The sequence below is a fragment of the Lissotriton helveticus genome, chromosome 3_1, assembly GCF_964261635.1.
Source record: "Lissotriton helveticus chromosome 3_1, aLisHel1.1, whole genome shotgun sequence".
Taxonomy (NCBI): Eukaryota; Metazoa; Chordata; class Amphibia; order Caudata; family Salamandridae; genus Lissotriton; species Lissotriton helveticus.
In genome coordinates, this window is record NC_136061.1 from 59315470 (window position 1) to 59336445 (window position 20976).

At 41.6% G+C, this 20976-nt stretch overlaps 1 long non-coding RNA gene across 9 annotated transcripts in view; it reads left to right on the forward strand.

The window, feature by feature from the left end:
* The window catches only part of LOC144822101 (uncharacterized), a 1825698-nt gene that overhangs the window by 67077 nt on the left and 1737645 nt on the right, over positions 1-20976 (forward strand). The gene's annotated exons all lie outside the window — the stretch shown is intronic.

Genomic DNA, 20976 nt, shown 5'->3' on the forward strand with positions numbered 1-20976 from the left:
CCTTTACTACAATTACGTTTGTGACGTAGGAATTGGCTAAAGGGAAGATTGTCCCGCAATGGTCGTTGATGGTAGCTAAGATATGAGAGCAAGCTGTTCTTTGCCGTGGGTTTTGTGAAAGTTTTAGTCTCCAACTTCCCATTTTCATGGACGATTGTCAGATCAAGGAAGTCTATGCTTTGGTTGCTGGAAGCGAAGGTGAACTTTAGCCAACGGTCTCTTTTATTCAGCCATTCCATGAATTTAGTCAGATCTCCTTTGATATCCCAAATTAACAGAATATCGTCAATGTAGCGTTTCCAGTACATAATACTGGAAACATAGGGATTTGTGGTATTAAGCACAGAATCTTGTTCGAGTTGGCTTACATAAAGTCCCGCTACCGAAGGGGCACAGGCGCTCCACATGGATGTTCCATGGCTTTGTAAGAAAAGTTGACCATTGTACTCAAAATAGTTTTCCTTTAAGACTAGACGGCAGCATTCCAAAATGAAATGGCGAGGGGTCTTGTGTGGCCAGTCTTGGTTAAAGAGGAGGTCTTCCAACATTTGTAAGGTGTCTTCCTGGGGCAGGCTCGTGTACAAGGCCTCAACATCAAGGCCTACCAGCAACATTGTGTTTGGATTGAATTTTAGATCTGCAATTTGGATCAGGAGGTCCCTAGTGTCTTTTAGGTAGGTTGGTGTTTTTTGGACCAACTGCTTCAAGTACTCATCTGCAAATTTGGAGAGGGGCTCTAATAATGACCCTATTCCCGAGACAATTGGGCGTCCCGGGGGAGGTGACTTGTTCTTGTGTGTTTTGGGTAACGAATAAAAGAATGGTATTTTAGGGCTTTTAGGCGTCAAAAATTCTGCCTCCTTTTTTGAAATCCATCCACTGACTTCAGCTTCGTGTACCATGATAGCGATGACATTTGTCAGTCTGTCGGTGGGATCTTCTTCAAGTTTTTTGTAAAAATTCTCATCAGACAGGAGGGATAGGCATTGTTGGTTATATCCCTCTTTTGATAAGATCACTACCCCACCCCCCTTGTCTGCTGGTTTTATGACGATATTATCATTATCCTTCAACTCCATCAAAGCAAGTCGTTCCTTTTTGCTCAAATTTTGATAAGTCTTTTTGTTGGAATCCAAATTGTCGATTCCTTTCATGATGGCCTGCTCAAAAGTTTGTATCTCAATGGGTACTGTAGTCATCGGAGGACAAAACTTAGATTTCCTCTTCAGGGTAGTGTCACCTTCGTTATGTGGACTGATCGATTCGTTGAAAAAGGCTTTTAATTATACCACAGAAGCCTAACTCAATCCATAAGTATAACAGAGAAGCCTATCTAAATCTATAACTATAACAGAGGGACAGTAAATAACTATCAGAAAACGTTTTTACAAATTAACTTAAAGTGCCCCTTACAAATTAACAACTTACCTTATTAAAAGGTGATGAAGATAAATGGAGAAAATTCTTTCAAGATGTACCTCAGGTAGTTGTAGTCAAAATGGCCCTGTTTCCCTCTCATTTTTCATATATATTCATGTACATAACCAATCAAATGTCAGGAAAAAAAAGTAGAAAATGAAAGTAACATTTTAATTGGTTGTAAATCCTAACACTTCGTATGTGTTTTTGTCATGTAATTTATCTCAGGATATTTAGACAGTGCTACAGTTCAAATGGCTCAATGGAATTCCACCACATTTGGGAAAATGGTAGGGACTGGTATGTAGTAGGGCCTATGCTATATTTGGTGAAAGTGTCTCCAGTGGTTTTTATGTAAATTAGCTTTAAAACATTTTTGGGAGCGCTTACCGGTGTGCGCCCCAGTAAGCGTACCGGCAGCGTAACGGGAGTCCGCCATCTTGTGTTTCGGTAGATTTGAGACACAAGATGGAGGACAAACAACGTTGGGAATGGGTAAAAGGGGGCACAGTAGAGACCCTCTGGCCCCCTAGGTTTTCTGAGGGGGGCTTAGGAGGCCCATATAGGCCCAAAACATTTTTTATTTTTCGCGGGGGGAGCGCACGGTACGCGCACCGGGGAGCGTACCGGGGAGCGTACTTTGGTGAAAAACAGTGAAAAAAGTTAGAGTAAAATAATCATTTTGAATGATCAGTGTAGGGTAGCCCTGAAAAGAGCTTTTCGTTCTGTGGTTCTGTGGCTGATTTAGGTACCTACAAGTAGGTTCCAATGCACAGTCTTAAATTCAGGAGGAATATTCTATTCCCCTCATCTGAGAAGTGCACACCATCTCCTCTGTAGATATCTTGCATGTTGTAACGCAAGTTATTGTTGTATATTGAACCCATTCCATAGTCTCTCATGTAAGCAGAAATAGATTTATTCACATGTTTCCGTGCTTTCTCAAATTGTGAACAAAATTGGTTGGACCACTTCCATTTCTGTCTTTGGCATATATTGGAATATACCAAGGTAGTTTGTGGAAAAAGTGTCATCAATTGCCCAAAGGTGTCCTTTAAAAGCATCTCCAGACCTACCCCAGTCAAAGTGCCTAGGTCATTTCCACCACAGTGCAAAATTATGAGGTCAGGGTGTGGCAGATTGTAAAAGGTTTTCACCAATGGTATCAATTGATGACATCTCAATCCTCTTTGGCCAATCCACTTGATGTGCACATTTGGTAAATCAAGGTTATGAAAATTTCTGATAGCTGCATACCTTTGAGCCCAGTGAATGTAGCTATGTCCAATAATCCAGACAGAGTACATGGTGAGAGGAGGTTCTGGTGCAGTCAGATGAAGTGTAGGAATGAAATGGCAGTTGGAACAGTAGGAGTTTGCAACAAAAAAACGGTGGAGTTTCAGTGCTCTTGAATCACGAGCAATGATTGGTGGATTCAGATAGTTGAAAACTGAAAGTTAGGGTGCATGGTTCTGTTCTGTGAAAGAAATAATTTGAATGGTTAAGAAAAAGTCATTAAAAGAAAGATTGCACCTGATAAGCTGGTGTATTGAGAGGTCAAACATCCTTGCTGAGTTCATTTGCAACATTGTAGAATAAACTTTTAACCCTGAGAGGTCAGTGAGGAGGGAGTTGCTATGGTAACAGGCAGAAAGGGCTGGGGGGGGGGGAGGGTGTTGGTTTGAAAATAGAGAGGGAAGAGTTTTAATTGGTTAACATGAGGGATATGTGTGTAGAATTAGAGGTTTTCTGTTCCAATCATGGCTGCAGTGCCTGGAGTACATACCTTTTGCTCTGCTAAAGAAATATTGGTGTGTGTATCTGACACTGTTCTCAATCTCCCAAAGCATTTGTAAAGGTGAGTTATGATTCATTCAATATAGATAGAGAGTTCAGATTAGGAAGCACATTGAGCTTCTTTGCTGTTGGTTTGTGTGATGCTTTTTGAAAATGCATGGTATCAATATTTGCAAGATAGAGGATTTGTATTTTGTGAAATAGTGAGGTTTTAGTAGTGAAATTGAATGCTTGTACATAGGACCTGCGCTCTGTTTCTAAAATGTTATTTAAAAAACGATTTTAGGGCAAATCAATGGGTTTCAGTAGTGAAATTGAATGCTTGTACATAGGACCTGTGCTCTGTTTCTAAAATGTTATTGAAAAAACGATTTTGGGGTAAATCAATGGCTTCTACATTTTTGAGAAGGAATAAATAGTGTGTGCATGATTACATAAAAATATTTGAACCTTTCACAATCATGTCACCTGTGTTACCTCAGATTAGGAAGCAGACTGAGCTTCTTTGCTGTTGGTTTGTGTCATTTTTTTGGTAATGCTTGGTAGGAATGTTTGCAATAGAGAGGAAATGTATTTTGTAAAATAGTGAGTTTTCAGTACTGAAATGGAATGCTTGTACGTAGGACCTGCGCTCTGTTTCTAAAATGTTATTGAAAAAACGATTTTGGTGCAAATCAATGGCTTTTACATTTTTGAGAGGGAATAAATAGTGTGTGCATGATTACATAAAAATATTTTAACCTTTCACAATCATGTCACCTGTGTTACCTCAGATTAGGAAGCAGACTGAGCTTCTTTGCTGTTGGTTTGTGTCATTTTTTTTGGTAATGCTTGGTAGGAATGTTTGCAATAGAGAGGAAATGTATTTTGTAAAATAGTGAGTTTTCAGTACTGAAATGGAATGCTTGTACATAGGACCTGCGCTCTGTTTCTAAAATGTTATTCAAAAAACGATTTTGGGGCAAATCAATGGCTTTTACATTTTTGAGGAGGAATAAATAGTGTGTGCATGATTACATAAAAATATTTGAACCTTTCACAATCATGTCACCTGTGTTTCCTTAGATTAGGAAGCAGACTGCGCTTCTTTGCTGTTGGTTTGTGTCATTTTTTTTGGTAATGCTTGGTAGGAATGTTTGCAAGAGAGGGGAAATGTATTTCGTAAAATAGTGAGTTTTCAGTACTGAAATGGAATGCTTGTACATAGGAACTGCGCTCTGTTTCTAAAATGTTATTTAAAAAACGATTTTGGGTCAAATCAATGGCATCTAAATTTTTGAAAAGGAATAAATAGTGTGTGAATGATTACATAAAAATATTTAAATTTTTCACAATCATGTCACCTGTGTTACCTCAGATTAGGAAGCAGACTGAGCTTCTTTGCTGTTGGTTTGTGTCATTTTTTTGGTAATGCTTGGTAGGAATGTTTGCAATAGAGAGGAAATGTATTTTGTGAAATAGTGAGTTTTCAGTACTGAAATGGAATGCTTGTACATAGGACCTGCGCTCTGTTTCTAAAATGTTATTCAAAAAACGATTTTGGGGCAAATCAATGGCTTTTACATTTTTGAGAAGGAATAAATAGTGTGTGCATGATTACATAAAAATATTTGAAGCTTTCACAATCATGTCACCTGTGTTACCTCAGATTAGGAAGCAGACTGAGCTTCTTTGCTGTTGGTTTGTGTCATGTTTTTAATAATGCTTGGTAGAATGTTTGCAAGAGAGAAGAAATGTATTTTGTAAAATAGTGAGTTTTCAGTACTGAAATGGAATGCTTGTACATAGGACCTGCGTTCTGTTTCTAAAATGTTATTCAAAAAACGATTTTGGGGCAAATCAATGGTTTTTAAATTTTTGAGAAGGAATAAATAGTGTGTGCATGATTACATAAAAATATTTGAACCTTTCACAATCATGTCACCTGTGTTACCTCAGATTATGAAGCAGACTGAGCTTCTTTGCTGTTGGTTTGTGTCATTTTTTTGATAATGCTTGGTAGGAATGTTTGCAAGAGAGAGGAAATGTATTTTGTAAAATAGTGAGTTTTCAGTACTGAAATGGAATGCTTGTACATAGGATCTGCGTTCTGTTTCTAAAATGTTATTCAAAAAACGATTTTGGGGCAAATCAATGGCTTTTACATTGTTGAGAAGGAATAAATAGTGTGTGCATGATTACATAAATATATTTGAACCTTTCACAATCATGTCACCTGTGTTTCCTCAAATTAGGAAGTGGATTGTGCAGATGAGGGGAGGTCTGTGTCCATGAGTGCAATGGAGAGGACTTACCTCCTCTGACCCTTAGACAAGAATTATCTAATCTGCGCCCCTTGGACAGACCTTAATACATTGAGTATAATTGATGGTAACAGGGTGCATATGAGAAGAGGCGTGTCCAGGGGTGTAGATTATCTGAGGCCTGTCTAATGGTGCAGATGATTTGAGGTCTATTCAGGGTTGCAGATGAGGTGAGGATTGTCCAGGAGTGCATAGGAAGTGATGCCTGTGTTGAAGAGTGTAGTGGAAGAGAGGTCTGTCCAGGGGTGGAAAGAAGGTGAGAGCTGTGTCTAAGAGTGTAGTGGGGGATAGGCTTCATGTATTCCAGTACAGTGCACTCTTAGACACCGGTCTCACCACCTATGCTCCCCAGGACAGGCCTTACCTCATTTGTACAATCTGCTTACTAATCTGAGCAAAAACACAGGTGATATGATTGTGAAATGTACAAATATATTTTTTTAATCATGCAGATACTATCTAACCCTTGTCCAATTCATGTGCCCGAAATATTTTTTTAGAGTAACATTTAAAAAACAGAGATAAGGTCATATGTATAAGCATTATAGTGTTTATATCGTTTGCTTATTGTCATTGCTTTGTTGTTTGGTAATAGTGGTCTATAATGAGTTTTTTTTTAATTTGTTTACCACAGATTGAAATCAAGATTTCAATAGTAAGGAAATATGCCCTCGAAGCAGAGGACACGGAAAGATGCTAAGCGGAAAAAATCAAAAACAGCAACGGAATTAAAGCAGTCTCCGACAACAAATACTTCAAAAAACGCGAAAAAAGCTCCTGGTAAGACAACTAAGGGGTCGATTCCAATCCGGTAAAATCCCCGTCCGTACGAATCGTATCCGGAGCCGTTTCCGTACGACTCGTACGGACGCCGTACGACCGGACGATTCCGATCCCGATCGGCCGACCCGGACGCGATTCGTACGGGTACACGCCGATTCGTACGGAAAAGCGCACGATCACCTACACACCGTACGGCGCGTACCCCCCATGATCGCAGGGGTACGCGCCGTACCCCTGTGATCATGCGGGGTACGTGCCGTACACCCAGCGTACATGGGGTACGTGCCGTACACCCACCGTACATGGGGTACGGTGCGTACCCCATGTACGCTGGGTGTACGGCACGTACCCCGCATGATCACGGGTACGGCGCATACCCCTGCGATCATGGGGGGGGGGGCGTTCCGTACCTGTTTCGGCGCGAACTCTGCGTTTACGACTGTTTTCGGCTCCCGTAGGAAAAGGGTCGTACGGCGCGTACCCGACACAAATCGTACTTGCTGGGTCGTAAAAACCAGCCGCGGACCGTAGTGATGTCGCGTACAGCCGGTTCCGAGTGAAACTCGTACGGAGACTTGAGTCGTACGGAGTCCTGTACGACTCGTACGGAGTTTGGCACCTGGTACGGATCGTACTTCGTCGTACGTACGGGACGTCTACGGGTACGATTCGTATGGGGAAAAAACTCTCCGTACGATGATTCTGAGCGCATTTTACCGGATCGGAATCGACCTATAAGTCTTTTTTTCTGAACATATGTAGATCCAAAAAAATGATAATATACATGTGAATGTACAAAAGGAGAGAGCAAATTTGAAGAGGAAGGAGAGATCCCCAAAAAATGTTACTACTGCAGCAGGAGACAATAATATGTATAGGAATAGAAGGCAAAATCAATTTAGGGACATTCGTAAACGAATGTTTCGCACTAGGGTGGTTTTAAATTTGTAAAAAAATATTAAGAAAGGTAAACAGAGAGCTGCTTTTTATAAGAAAAAGAAACATGTAGAGAAGATTGTTGATCAGGCTTTTGAAGTTAAGAAAAATTATTTATTTTAGTAATCAATAGAATTAGGACACTTAACAAGACAATTGATGTTTTCAAATCAAAGAGTAGATGCAAAAGAGTAATTAATCGTACTAATTTTTGTAAAGTTTTTTCTGGAGTATGGATGCATAGTTCAAGTTGTGAGCCATTTTTTAATGAGGAGAGTTACTTACAGGAGAATTATTTGGTGCATGAAGTTGACACCAGTGGTCGAGCATATGAGGTGAAAGACGGTTGTCCGATTGAAAAAGAGAAACTTGTGCCTAGAGAAGAAGAAGAGGTGTTAGCTGATGAAGTTTTAGGGAGACGTACTAAGGGTCCAGTGTACACTTGGAAGTGTAGTAGTAGTTGTAGTGTGCGACAGGAATCAATCGATTTGCTTCGTAATTTCTTACGTACATATAGTAAGAAAGGTTTAAAACAGAAAATGAAGATGTTGCAAGACTTAGATCCTTGCAGAGTGAGAGAAAACACAGGTTTGCAAGGGCATTCACTGGCTTGTCTTTCTAGAAAAGTATGTCAGAGTGTTTTTCAACATTTTAGGATGTTAGCATGTTAGCAGTGCATCATAACAAAATTAGGAAACTAGTGAGAATGTTGTATTATGCAAAAAGTCCAGCACTTAAGCTTAAACAATTAAACAGTGCTCTTTTGCATGGAACTGAATTAGATGTGTAGAAGATTTGTGAAGAAATTGAGATTTGTTATTTTTGTGAAAAAGAGGACAGTGTAGAAATTGACACAGTAATACAAGGTAATGTAGAAGACAATGTACAGATTTCAAGTACAGAAAAGTTTTACCAGGAAATTACCAGTTTTAAGGTGAAATCAAGTGAAAGGCCTAATTTTACTTGTGTGTGTTGTCGACGTACTCATTATAAGCATCAAACTAGATTAGTGGATTTATATGTTAAAAGTGAAAAGATAAATAATTATGAGTGGAAGGATTTTGCAACTTATTTGTGGGTGGAGAATTCTTTTGATTTGAGTTCTGATCAGCGTATTTGTAAATATTGTTATAATAAATTAAATCAAAACAGAATGCCTGCTAGAGCTGTTCATAATAATCTTGAGTTGGTAGACATTCCTCCTGAATTGATGGATTTAAATACATATGAGTCTATTTTGATTCAATGTGTCCATCCTTTTCAGGCAAATGTTCGCATGGAGCCTAAGTTAGGGAAATTGCCTCCTTCAGATTTACAGGGAGAATTAAAGGGAAGAGTTGTTTATTTGCCTCTAGATTTCAAGAAAAATATTGATACAATTGGTGTAGAGAAAGTGGAAGAGGAACCTCTGATTAATCTAGTTAATGGGGTTCCGACAAAGAGTAAGAAAATCTGGCAAGATTTAGTGGATGTTAGGAAAGTCAAAAAGGCAACGTTGTATTTGGTCAAAAACAATGAGTACTGCAAACATGTATGTGTTGGAGCAGAGGAAACAGCTGCAGATGAAGACAGTGATTGTTCAACTGGACAAATTGAAAAAGTTGATGAGTCTGCAAGAGAAGAAATATATGAACATTATACTGTTCATCCTTTGCATTCCAAAGAAGTAATGGGGAATGCAATTGACTTGTTTCAAATGAAATCAGCAAAAGGAAGTCCCATTAGTGTATGGGAAGAAAGTTTGGAAGCTCGTTGTTTTCCACAGCTATTTCCAACAGGTCGAGGTGGACGATATGACGATCGACCACTTCAAATTCCAGCATCTGAATACCGGACTTTAAGATTATATGCTGAAGATCCAAGGTTTCGTCAATGCATCCCATATTTGTTTCATCTACTGTATGAAAGTGACTTGTCTGGGCTTTCTTATGCAGTAAACCATATACTGAAAAGTGGAGCACATCTGCAAAATGTTTCGGCGAGGGACTTTATGGAGAAAGTCAATCTGCAATACAATATTTTGGAATCTCATCTAATCAATCTCATGGCATGTCAGCGTGGTACAAACGAGTATTGGTACCGCCGTCATGGGGAATTGAAATGTATGCTAAGAAACTTAGGAACTCCTACATGATTCCTCACTATTAGCTGTGCCGAGTATGCCTGGGACGACTTACTTCAATTTATACGCGAGGCAAATGCAAATATACAAAATATAGAATTCAAAACACCTGGAGAACTGTGTTCTTTGGATCCAGTGAATGTATGCAGATATTTCAATCATAGATTTGAAGCTATGATGTCTTTCATTACCAACAAAAAAAATCCTCCCCTTGGAGAGGTTTTGGATTTCTTTTGGAGAAAGGAGTATCAAGCAAGAGGTGCTCCTCACATACATATGTTGTTATGGATTAAAGATGCACCCACATTTGGAACAGATTCGGATGAAACAGTGATGAGTTTCATTGAAGAGTATTCAACATGTGCTGTTCCGAAAACTACCGAGGAAAACAGTTTAAGGCAACAAGTTTTACGGTTTCAATCCCATCGTTGTGGGAAGTATTGTCGTCGAAAATTCAAAACCAAGGAAAAGTTCTACACAAAATGTCGTTTCAGCTTTCCACGACCAGTGATTTCTAAAGGAAGAGTAAATAATTTGATGTCTTCTCTACGACATACTGTGACGAGGAAATCACCCGTATATTCAATTAGTTGCTGAGAACTCTATTGCTGTGGCTCGATATGTGACGTCTTACATCACAAAAAAAGAAAAGACAGAACTGAAGGAAATTTGGGAGGATATTTCACATGAAAAGAGTCTAAGCAAGAAATTATACAGTTACGGTTTGAAGATGTTGTCACATCGAAAAATTGGAGCATATGAATGTTCTGATCGATTGTCATCAGCAAGTCTATATGCCAAATCTAGAACCATCATTTGGGTGAGTCTAGGTCTTGCTGCAAAACGAAACCGAGTTTTGAAATCTGTACAAGAAATAGAGTATTTGGCGGAGAAAGAACCAGAAAGTACAGATATTTTGAAGACAAACATGTTGGATACATACTATCCAAATAGAAGTCCTTACTTTGAGAACGCTTGTCTCTATGAAGTTCTGCAAAGATATATTTATAAGAGGAACATCAGAGAAGATATCAATAATGGAATATATGCTGTCATTGGATGTGAAGGATGTCTAGTGAAACAGAGAAAAGGTCATTTGATTAATCATCGAAAATTAAGTTGCGAAAATCCAGACAAAAGGGAATTTTACTATTTGGCTCTTTTGAAACTCTTTAAAGCATGGCGTACAGAAGAGGAACTAAGACTCTTTTAATGCAACCAAGGATACCATAGAATGTCCTGTTTTTCCTAATTATCTGCAAATATTGAATGAAGAAATAGAGCAAGAAGCAACAATTGCTGCAGAGATTGCGAGAGACAGTTCTCAAGACAGTCAGAGTTCTACTTCATTGAGTCAGGATCCACTAGGAGGACCAATTATTCAAAATGAGGCTGCCACTGCCATTGATGAGGTGGAAAGAGCTATGGAACAAGCTGAAGAGGATGTAGTTAACTTAGAAGATTTGGTGAAACAACTAAACCTTGAGCAGAAACAGATATATGACGAAGTCACAGAACAGGTTGAACATGGATTCAGTCATGAGAAAAAAGAGTGCTCATGTACATCATTTAAGCCTGTCCGACTGTATGTGAGTGGAGAAGCGGGAACTGGAAAAAGTTTTCTGATTAAAGCAATTGCAACTTATCTGCAGAAAAGGACTGAATCACCGCTGTCTTGTGTTGTTACCGCTCCAACTGGGCTGGCAGCACATAACATTAAAGGGATTACTTTACATCATTTATTGATGCTACCAGTTGAGCATGATAACAAATTACAATACCACAAGCTATCTGGAGATGCTTGTTCTGAAGTTTCGAGAGTCCTAAAGAAAATGAAACTTCTTATCATTGATGAGGTAAGCATGGTCTCAAATCTAATGCTTGCTTTTGTGAATTTGAGAATGCAAGAAATTCTTAGAACAGACTATGATATCTTATTCGGAGGAAAACACATTATTGTTTTTGGAGATCTACTGCAGTTGACTCCAGTGAAAGGACAACCAGTGTTTAAAATGGTCACGCATGAAGATACCAGGACGTGCCTAGGAAGCATTGGAAAAGTTAATATATGGTTACATTTCAAATATGCAGTACTGCTTCAAAATATGCGTCAGGCAAAGGATGAAGATTATAAAAATATTCTACAAGATGTAAGAATCGTAAAAGTAAGTGAGCATGGGAAAAAAGCATTACATGCACGATTAATTTCAAATTTGTATCCAAATGAAAACATTCTTCCCGAGAATATTTTTAAGAAAATTACTGAGAACAAATCTGGGATATGCTTGATGCCAACTCTGCAAGAATGTTCCATCTTCAACCACACAAAGTTAAAGTTAGAAAATGAAGAGATTGTGAAAGCTATAGATAAAATAGAGCATATGGGAGCAACAATTATTTCGTCTGAAAATTTGAAATCAAAATTGGATTCATTAGAGAAGAGTATATCTAAAACTGCTGGTTTTGAAAAGACTCTGAATGTGTGTTTAAATTGTCGTATCATTTTGAGAAGAAATTTAAATGTTGAAAGAGGTCTGGTAAATGGAGCAATGGGTCATGTTGTTGAGTTTGTGAATTACAAAAATAGAGATGGAATTGAAATTTTAAAAATTAAATTTGATGGCATTGACGAAATAGAACAAATTTGTCGTTGTTCAGCTAGATTTTTGCTTGTGAAAGACTTATATGTTCGCCGAAAACAGTTTCCTGTTTGTTTGGCATATGCGGTAACAATTCATAAATCTCAAGGTTTAAGTGTAGATACTGCTTTGGTGAACATTGGAAGTTCTGTGTTTAAAGAGGGTATGGCATATGTGGCATTATCACGAGTCAGAACTTTATCAGGATTGTACTTGATTGAGTGTGATGAAACAAAGATTTGTGCTGATCTAGATTGTGTTAAAGAATACAATAGGTTAAGAAGAGAGTATGCTCCACATTTGCCTCAATATCCTCTGTTTGAAAAACGTGTGGTAGGCCGAAAAAGAAAAAATGAGAATAATTGCAGTGAGGTAGTAGCAAAAAGACAAAAAGTAGATGAAACTGTAATTGTAAGCAGAAAGAAAAAGGATTCTGTTGAAGATGTTGTTGGATTTCAGTTTGAAAACAGTTCTGGTGTCAACTGCTATGCTAATGTAGTGCTTAATGTTGTTTTTTTTCTTCAAAATTTACAAGAACAGATTGTTGAAAATCGGGATGAAACATTCTGCTGTTTATTGAATTCTGTGTTTGAGAAATGTAGCAGTGATAGAGCAAAAATAGAAAGTGTTTCAGAAATTCGAAATCTTCTAGACATATGTTCTGATCAAAATCAATTTTCACAGAATATTCAGCAGGATTGTCAGGAATTTTTAAAGTATATGTTTGATGTATTGGAAGATGAAGGTGTAGATATACAAAATCTTTTTAGCCTTTCTTATCAATGGCAGCATGACTGCGACAACTGTAGTTTATCAAGTAATACTAGAATAGACACTGAAAGATTTATATATTTGACTTTACCAGACTGCAAATCAGTGCCTTTTAATAATCTAGATAAAGCAGCTGATCACAATATGGTGTGTACCCAATGTAAGTCTGCAATGCTGTCCACATTATTTTTACAAACTTATGGTAAATATGTCATTTTAATGTTCCAACGATGTAGACCTGATAGAAGTAAATTGTCAACTTCTATTAAAAATGTTGTGGCTTCTCAGTTATCAATTTCAGGAAGAACTTTTGCAACTGTAGCTATTATTTATCATGACGGTCCTTCAACAACATCAGGGCATTACACATGCTATTTAAAAAGTCGTAAAGGTTGGACCCACTGTAATGACACTCATTTGACTTTCAAACAACGTTTACCTTTTGACTTAAAAAATTCATACATAGTGTTTTTAGAACCAACATTTAAGTAAAGGTAATTGCCCTATGAAGACGGGAGCAGTTAATAAAAGTTAGTCTGCTGTTTAAAATTATATTGTGAGTAAAAGTGATGAAGATAATATAAAAATTATAGTTCTCATAAAGGTACGGTAAGTGGATCGCATATTAAGTGATATCAGTATTATAGCAAATGTTGAACATGAGAGAGCCAGAGCTGGAATTATGAATATTTAAATATTGTGAAAATGTTGTTTGAGCCTTTCTTTCAGAACGTCGGGAAAACGGTAATTTTAGAGTTTGTTTTAAGTAATTTGAAAATATACTGATACATCTGACACTATTTGGCCTTAAGGAAAAGTATATGAAAACATTAAAACATATTTCAGATGTTCTTCGAGCTTTTCTACTAGAAAGTCGATGAAATGGAATTTTTAGAGAACAGCAGAGTACTTTCCAACGAAAAGGACCTTCATGATGTACTATTTGGCCTAAAGGAAAAGTAAGTGAATGAAAGATTAGTGTACATTTGTGATTTTTAAGTTTAGATGTTTTTTTTAAAATCACAATCTTTTTGATTGTGGTTTTTTTTTCCCGCTGTCATATGATGAGTAGTTTGAACTCACTGTTTTAAGTGAAATTCAATATATTCTGAGAACAGCAAAAATAAACTATGTAACATGTTGTACAAGTTATTCTATAGTTTGTATTGTGTAATTTAAATTGTATTCCCATTGTTTCACACTCACTTTGCTTTTTGCATTCTCTTTCAGCTCTTTTTACTCACTTATAATGTCTTTCTCTCACTCTGTTTCACACCCATTCGTTTACTGCACTTCTTTCACAAACCCTCATTTTCATTTCAACTGTCTGCATCCCCTCGGTATCTATGGGTATGGCTCCCTCATCCCCTGGGGGGTGTCACCGGCAGACACGGACGATGACGAGTGGTCGGTGCGTTCTTGGTGCCCATCTGGCTATGCTGCAGAGTTACCACAGGACAGTTCAGGCATGCTGGACCCGGATGAATTAATCCATCCACGGTCTGAGGCTTGGACCCCTGGGGAGAGGTGGCGAAGTTTGTGGCAGGACGCGTCCGCAAACCCTTGGAGAACGAGGCGAGGAGTTGTCTGCGAGGGGAGAGTCCGCGGCCCACGTTGGAAGGGAAGGTGGCTCTGACACCAGAGTTAGACTCGAAAATGGCCACCTTCCTTGCGAAACTCGTGAAAGATCCTCGCAAAGGCATTGACCGTTCCTGGCATTCCTGTCAGGATAAATTGTTGGATGCGACAGGACCCATCACTAAAAACCTTGACATGGCGGAGAAAGTGAAGGTGACAGGTTCCGCCATCTCCCCCGACGTTCTGTCAAATTGGGTGCAAAGGGTGGTCATCTTTTTAGGGAACGCCAATTGCGCCCTCTCGACCGAACGTCGGCGATTGCTCCTGATCAAATTAGACCCAAAGTTGGGTGACTTGGCCTGCGGTTTAGGGATGGGGGGAGTTTAAGCATGGTGAGGGATTTTGAGGGGTCAGGAATATGTGGAGTTTAGGGGTGGTGAGAAGTTTTAAGGGTTGAGGGATGGCTGGGATTTAGGTCTCAAAAGGGGAATTTAAGGTTCAGGAAAGGAGGAGTTTAGGGATAGTGTGGAGTTTTAAGCTTCAGATATGGTTGATTTTACCAGTAGAAAGGGATTTTATGGTTCTGGGATGGATGGAGTTTACGGATTAGGGATGGGCCTAGTTTTGGGGTGGTGATGGTGTTCTGAGGGTTTAGAGATGGGTAGAGTTTAGAGACAGAAGGGGCTTTTAAGGTTCAGAGATAGGTGGAATTTAGGGGTCAGGGATAGGCATATTAAGGCATGTGAAACGTTTTTAGGGGCAGGGATGAATGCTGTTTATGGGTGGTTGTTAAGTGCCCAGAAGCACCCTTATAGAGCGCCCGTAAAGACGATCCTGGTGGCCAAGACTACATGTCCCAGAATTCTTAGCGATGTGGGCGGAGTATAAAGGAAGGACTCAGACAACGCCGCACGTCGGATATTTTGACTCCGGACCCGGTGTGGAGAGCTGCGTTATTCTGAGTTCCTGTCCTGTCTTGTGTTCGTGTGCCTACAGTAGATTCTTGTTTCCATCGGCTCGTCGAGGGAAGGCATCTTCTTTCCTGGCGGGCAAGTCCGTGTTCCTGCAAGCATTTCTGTACGGCATTTGTGTGCGGGAAAAGTTACCGCATATGATTGAACCAGCACGCCTTGTGAAATCAACAGGGTGTTTGCTATTTGTGGGGATTACTTCCTTATCCGGCGTCCCCGTTGGCTGAGCCTTCTTGCACCGGCTCGTGCGGGGAACGCCAAGCTTGTCATCCACTACTTTGGCGCCCTGTTGGTTGAGCCTTCTTTCACCGGCTTGTGCAGGGTGCGCCAGTTGTTACCATCGTTGTTTTTCTACGGCGTCCCCGTTGGCTGAGCCTTCTTGCACCGGCTCGTGCGGGGAACGCCAAGCTTGTCATCATTTCCTTCAGCGCCCCTGTTGGTTGAGCCTTCTTTCACTGGCTCGTGCAGGGGGCGCCATTTCTTTGGAATACAGATCTGAAGACACATACAGGTACTATCGTTTAATACTTAGGGTGACGTAACCCGTACTATTGTTTCAATCTTCTCATGAAAACTATTTCAGTGTAGACTTGATCTTGAGTGGGAAGTTACGTTCTGGGCAACCATTTGTTTTAGCATGGTATGTACTTAACCTATTACTTACATACTTGTCAGGAAAGTGGGTTCCATTCTAAGCCCTGATCTGCTTGTTATTACAGGTGGAATACACATACGCTTCAGACCTATACCCAGGACCATATAGTGGGGGAAGAGACGTATCTTCAGGGCCTCGCTTTAGTTTTGTTACAGGTATATGATACAGAGTAGTACTAGTATTGTAGTATCTAGATCCTATCCAGAATCGAGACAATTATTCTCTTCTCTTTTTGTCGTTACAGTTCTCCCTCCCTGCTGTTCCCTTCCTTTCCTTCCTGTTTATTATTTTATCCTTCTGCCCTCGCTTGATCCTTCCTGGACCCAGGCTATAATAGCCTTCTGGGTTCGGTTAGATCAGGAGGTGGCCTTGTCTCATCAGCCTGCTGATTCCGAGGACTTGGAGGATAACAGAATATCCGACCCAAGGTTACACGTCCTCCCGATCAGGTTTTTTTTGGGGATAATGGCCACGTTGGATGATGTATTAGCAGCCTTGGTATTAGTACAAGAAGAATTGCATTCGTCTAAACAGGAGACAGCTGAGTTACGCACTAGGCTGGATACTCTCCAAAGAAACCCTTTTAGTGCAGGTGCATCAGGAACGCCTCAGCCCAGTTCGGTGGTGGTGGAAATGCCAGCCATCATACCTTTGGCTAATCCCGAAAGATTCAAGGGCGATGCGGGTTCAATACAGGTATTCCTGACCCAAGTCACTTTACACTTTTCTTGCAAACCAAGATCCTTTCCCACCAATCAGGCCAAGGTGGCCTTCTTAGTGTCCTATTTAGCCGGTGATGCTGCTCAGTGGGCAGTTCCTTTGATTCAGAGAAATGATCCCATCATTCATGATTGGGAAGCATTCAGGGATGAGTTTGTCAAGGTTTTTGACAGACGGGCAGATACGTATACTGCAGATAGAGAGTTGTTGCTTCTGAGACAGGGCTCTCAGGACTTATTAACGTATTTGAACTCATTTCGGAGGCTAGTCACAGAAACCAAGTGGCCAGAGGCGAAACAAGCTTCTATGTTTCATCAGGGTTTAAGCGAAGAAATGAAGGACGTCATTGCCCAAATCGACCCTCAACCGGCTACGTGTGAGGATTTGATAAATCTTGCGATGCGCTTAGACCATAGGATGAGGGCTCGCAAGGGGGATCATAAGGGGGCATTCCATCTTGCTACAGTGTCTGAGCAAAGGCGGGGTGAGAGGGGCAGCATTGAAGTGGATTTATTCATTTCTTACAGGCCGGGGTTTCCAAGTGAGGCAGGGTGACCATTACTCTGAGCGCATCTCTCTGGATCAGGGGGTGCCGCAGGGCTCGTCCCTGAGCCCTACTCTTTTTAATCTTTATGTCGCCCCGATTGCTACCTTGGTAGAGAGCTACGGCCTCCAAATGGTATCATATGCCGACGACACGCAGTTGGTCATCTCCCTATCACGTACCCCCGGTCCCTCGGCGGACATCTTCAGAGCTTGCATGCAAGATCTCGCGGCCTGGATGTCCGCCAATTGCCTCAAACTCAACGGAGGCAAGACCGAGGTACTGGTAGTGGGGGGAGGCCAATCAGCGTGGACGTCGGCGTGGTGGCCACCGTGCTTGGGCCCACTACCTGCCCCTTGCCAGAAAGCAAAGAACCTGGGGATTTGGTTTGATTCTGACCTTGCCTTCGGTCCTCAGATCAATCAGGTGGTTGGATCATGTTTTGGGACCCTTAAAAGTCTCAGGAAGGTATTAAAATTCTTACCTATCAGAGCCCGCCAAACTCTGGTGCATGCACTAGTCACGTCAAAGATGGATTACGGCAATCTTCTCTACTTGGGAACCTTGGAAAAGAACCTGAGTCGTCTCCAGGTTCTCCAGAATGCCGCTGCTAGACTAGTGCTTACACTACCTAGAAGAGCGGGCTCCGCAGCAGCTCTCCGGTCTCTGCACTGGCTCCCGATTCGCAGCAGGGTGGAATTCAAAGCCCTGTGCACGTGCCACCGGATCATCAACGGGAGAGCTCCGCTCCCTTTGAAAGGATTGCTGACACCCTATGAGCCATCTCGCTCTCTGAGATCTTCCGGTTCAGGACTCCTGTCAATTCCCAAGGTGTCCAGAGCCCGGATGGGTGGAAGATCTTTTAGGCTCCTTGCAGCATCCAGATGGAACAAGCTACCAATGGCACTGCGACTAGAACCCTCAGAAACACTCTTCAGAGCCAAGCTGAAGACTGCTCTATTTTCACAGTAATTTTCTGCATTTATCAGTCTGGTAGACATTAGCTCATTAGCGCGGGGACACGCCGCTGTGCGTCACCAAGCGCTCTACAAAACCCCCTAAATAGAAATAGAAATAGAAGGAGAAGAATAGAACAATCCCTACTTTTGTTTCACCCAAGACTGTTGATAACACTCCTGTCTCAGGAGCAGAACCAATGGACGTAGGGGCGGCAAGAGCCGCGTTAACCCCGATAGAGAAAGAACAGAGAAGAAAGAATGGGCTCTGCCTGTATTGTGGAAAAAGGGGCACTTCGTTCGAGAATGCCCTGTGAAGCCTAAGGTGGCTAAATACCGTTTCAATAAGGGGGCATCCGTAGTGGGGGATAAACCGACGGAAAACTAGAGGGCTCCGAGGGTAATGAAGGGGTTCCTTGGAGTCGGTCAGTCATCCCTTCCCTTTTGAACGGATTTGTGGGAAAGAACCATCTGTTCATACAGATCAAGTTATTTGTACGGTCAGAATAGGTGGAGGTACAGGCCATGGTTGATTCAGGGGCCACAGGTCTATTCATGGATACTACAGAGGCTAGAAGACTGGGTATACCCCTCGTTTCTAGGTCTGTCCCTGAAGAGGTATACGCAGTCGATGGTAGGAAATTAGACGTAGGCCCCATTAGTTATCACACAGAAGAGACAGACATGATATTCGGCAGTCACCAAGAAAGGGTTACGTTCAGTATAATCCAGGCACCTCATTATGGTCTGATTATCGGGATACCTTGGTTGAGGCTGCACAACCCTGAAATAAACTGGGAAGAAGGTGTTGTGACCATGAACTCCCCATATTGCAAAGAGCATTGTTATGAACACATTCCCAGTCCATCCCTCTCCTTAGCAAGCAGAGTGCATGTAGCTACAGCAGCCGAAAAGGAAGTGAGGTTGCCTGATGTGTATCATGAGTTTTCCAGGGTATTCGATGAGGTGCAAGCTGAGGTGCTCCCTCCTCATCGACAATATGACTGCCAAATCGATTTAGTCCCTGGAGCAGTCGTGCCTAGTGGGCGTTTGTATGCACTGACCGAGCCTGAGAACGCTCATCTAAGGGTATATTTGGATAAATTGGTTGGGTTAGGGTTCATCAGGCCTTCCAAATCACCCGCTGCATCCCCTCTTTTCTTCATACCTAAAGCTAATGGAGAATTGAGGGCGTGTGTGGACTTTAGAGCCTTGAACGCAGTCACGGTAAAGAACCGCTACCCCCTTCCTCTCATCCACGTATTGTTGGAACAAGTAAAGACTGCCATCATTTACACCAAGCTGGATTTAAAGGGTGCATACCATCTAGTGAGAATGAGGAAGGGGGATGAGTGGAAGACGGCCTTTAAAACCAGATACGGCCTCTATGAATATCTGGTTATGCCTTTTGGGCTATGCAACGCCCCGGCTGCGTTCCAGTATTTCTTAAACGATGTGTTACGAGAGATACTGGACCGTTACGTAGTCGTCTATATTGATGACATTTTGATCTATTCAGAGTCGGTGGAGTCGCATATCCAACATGTCAAGGAGGTTCTAAGAAGACTAAGACAGCATAGCCTCTATTGTAAATTGAGCAAATGCGACTTTCATGTCACCACGGTCGAATTCCTGGGGGTGATGCTCAGCCCCCAGGGACAAGAGATGGCAGAGCGAAAGATCCGAGCTGTCAAGGAGTGGCCTGTGCCCCAAAACATCAGGGACATTCAGTGCTTTCTTGGTTTCGCTAATTTTTATAGGCGATTCATCAAGCAGTTTTCGTTGGTGGTGGCTCCCATTACACGTTTGCTGAGGAAGAATCAGATGTTCAGTTGGACACGGGAGGCCAATGAGGCTTTCCAGACGTTGAAGGCGGCTTTCGTGTCCGCGCCAGTGTTGGCGCATCCAGACCCAGAGAAACCCTATATCGTTGAGGCGGACGCCTCCGATGTTGCCATAGGGGCCATTCTCTCGCAAAGACATAAGTCAACAGGGCAGATGCATCCTGTTCCGTATATGTCGAAGAAACTGAATGGGGCCGAATCCAACTACTGCATCGCCGAAAAAGAACTGTTGGCGATAAAGACAGCGTTTACCGAATGGAGGCATTTTTTGATGGGAGCAAAACACCTGGTGACTGTATACACTGATCACAGGAATCTACAGTATATGACAGCAGCTAGGCTCCTCACTCCGAGACAACTTAGGTGGATGTTGTTCTTTTCGGGTTTTCATTTTACTATCACTTTCCGTCCTGGGGTGGAGAATAGGAAGGCTGATGCCCTAACCAGACAGTCATCGCTGAAAACACCAGAACTAGTGGAGGAAAAGGCTATCATAGATCCAGCAAACAGGATATGTGTCATTCAACCAGACGCATTCTTGCAGGGAATCCGTTTGGGTATCAAGACCGTGTTCTGGAGAGAATGGATACGCCTGCATCCTGATTGGCTGATTAAGGACGGATATCCCATAAACAATGGAAGGTTGTTGGTTCCCACGTTGCCTCTTCGTAAACAGGTGTACCAATGGTGTCATGAGTCACCTAGTGCAGGGCACATGGGGGTGGACAAAACCATCGATCTGCTCCTAAGGAGGTGTTGGTGGCCCTCTTTGAGAACTGACGTTAAAGGATGGGTTTCCCAATGTGCGGTGTGTGCAACAGCAAAGACAGATCATAGACGCCCGGCTGGGCTTCTTCAACCGTTACCCACTCCATCTGTTCCATGGGAACGCATTTCTTTGGATTTTGTGGTGGGTCTACCGAAGGATCAAGGGTGCA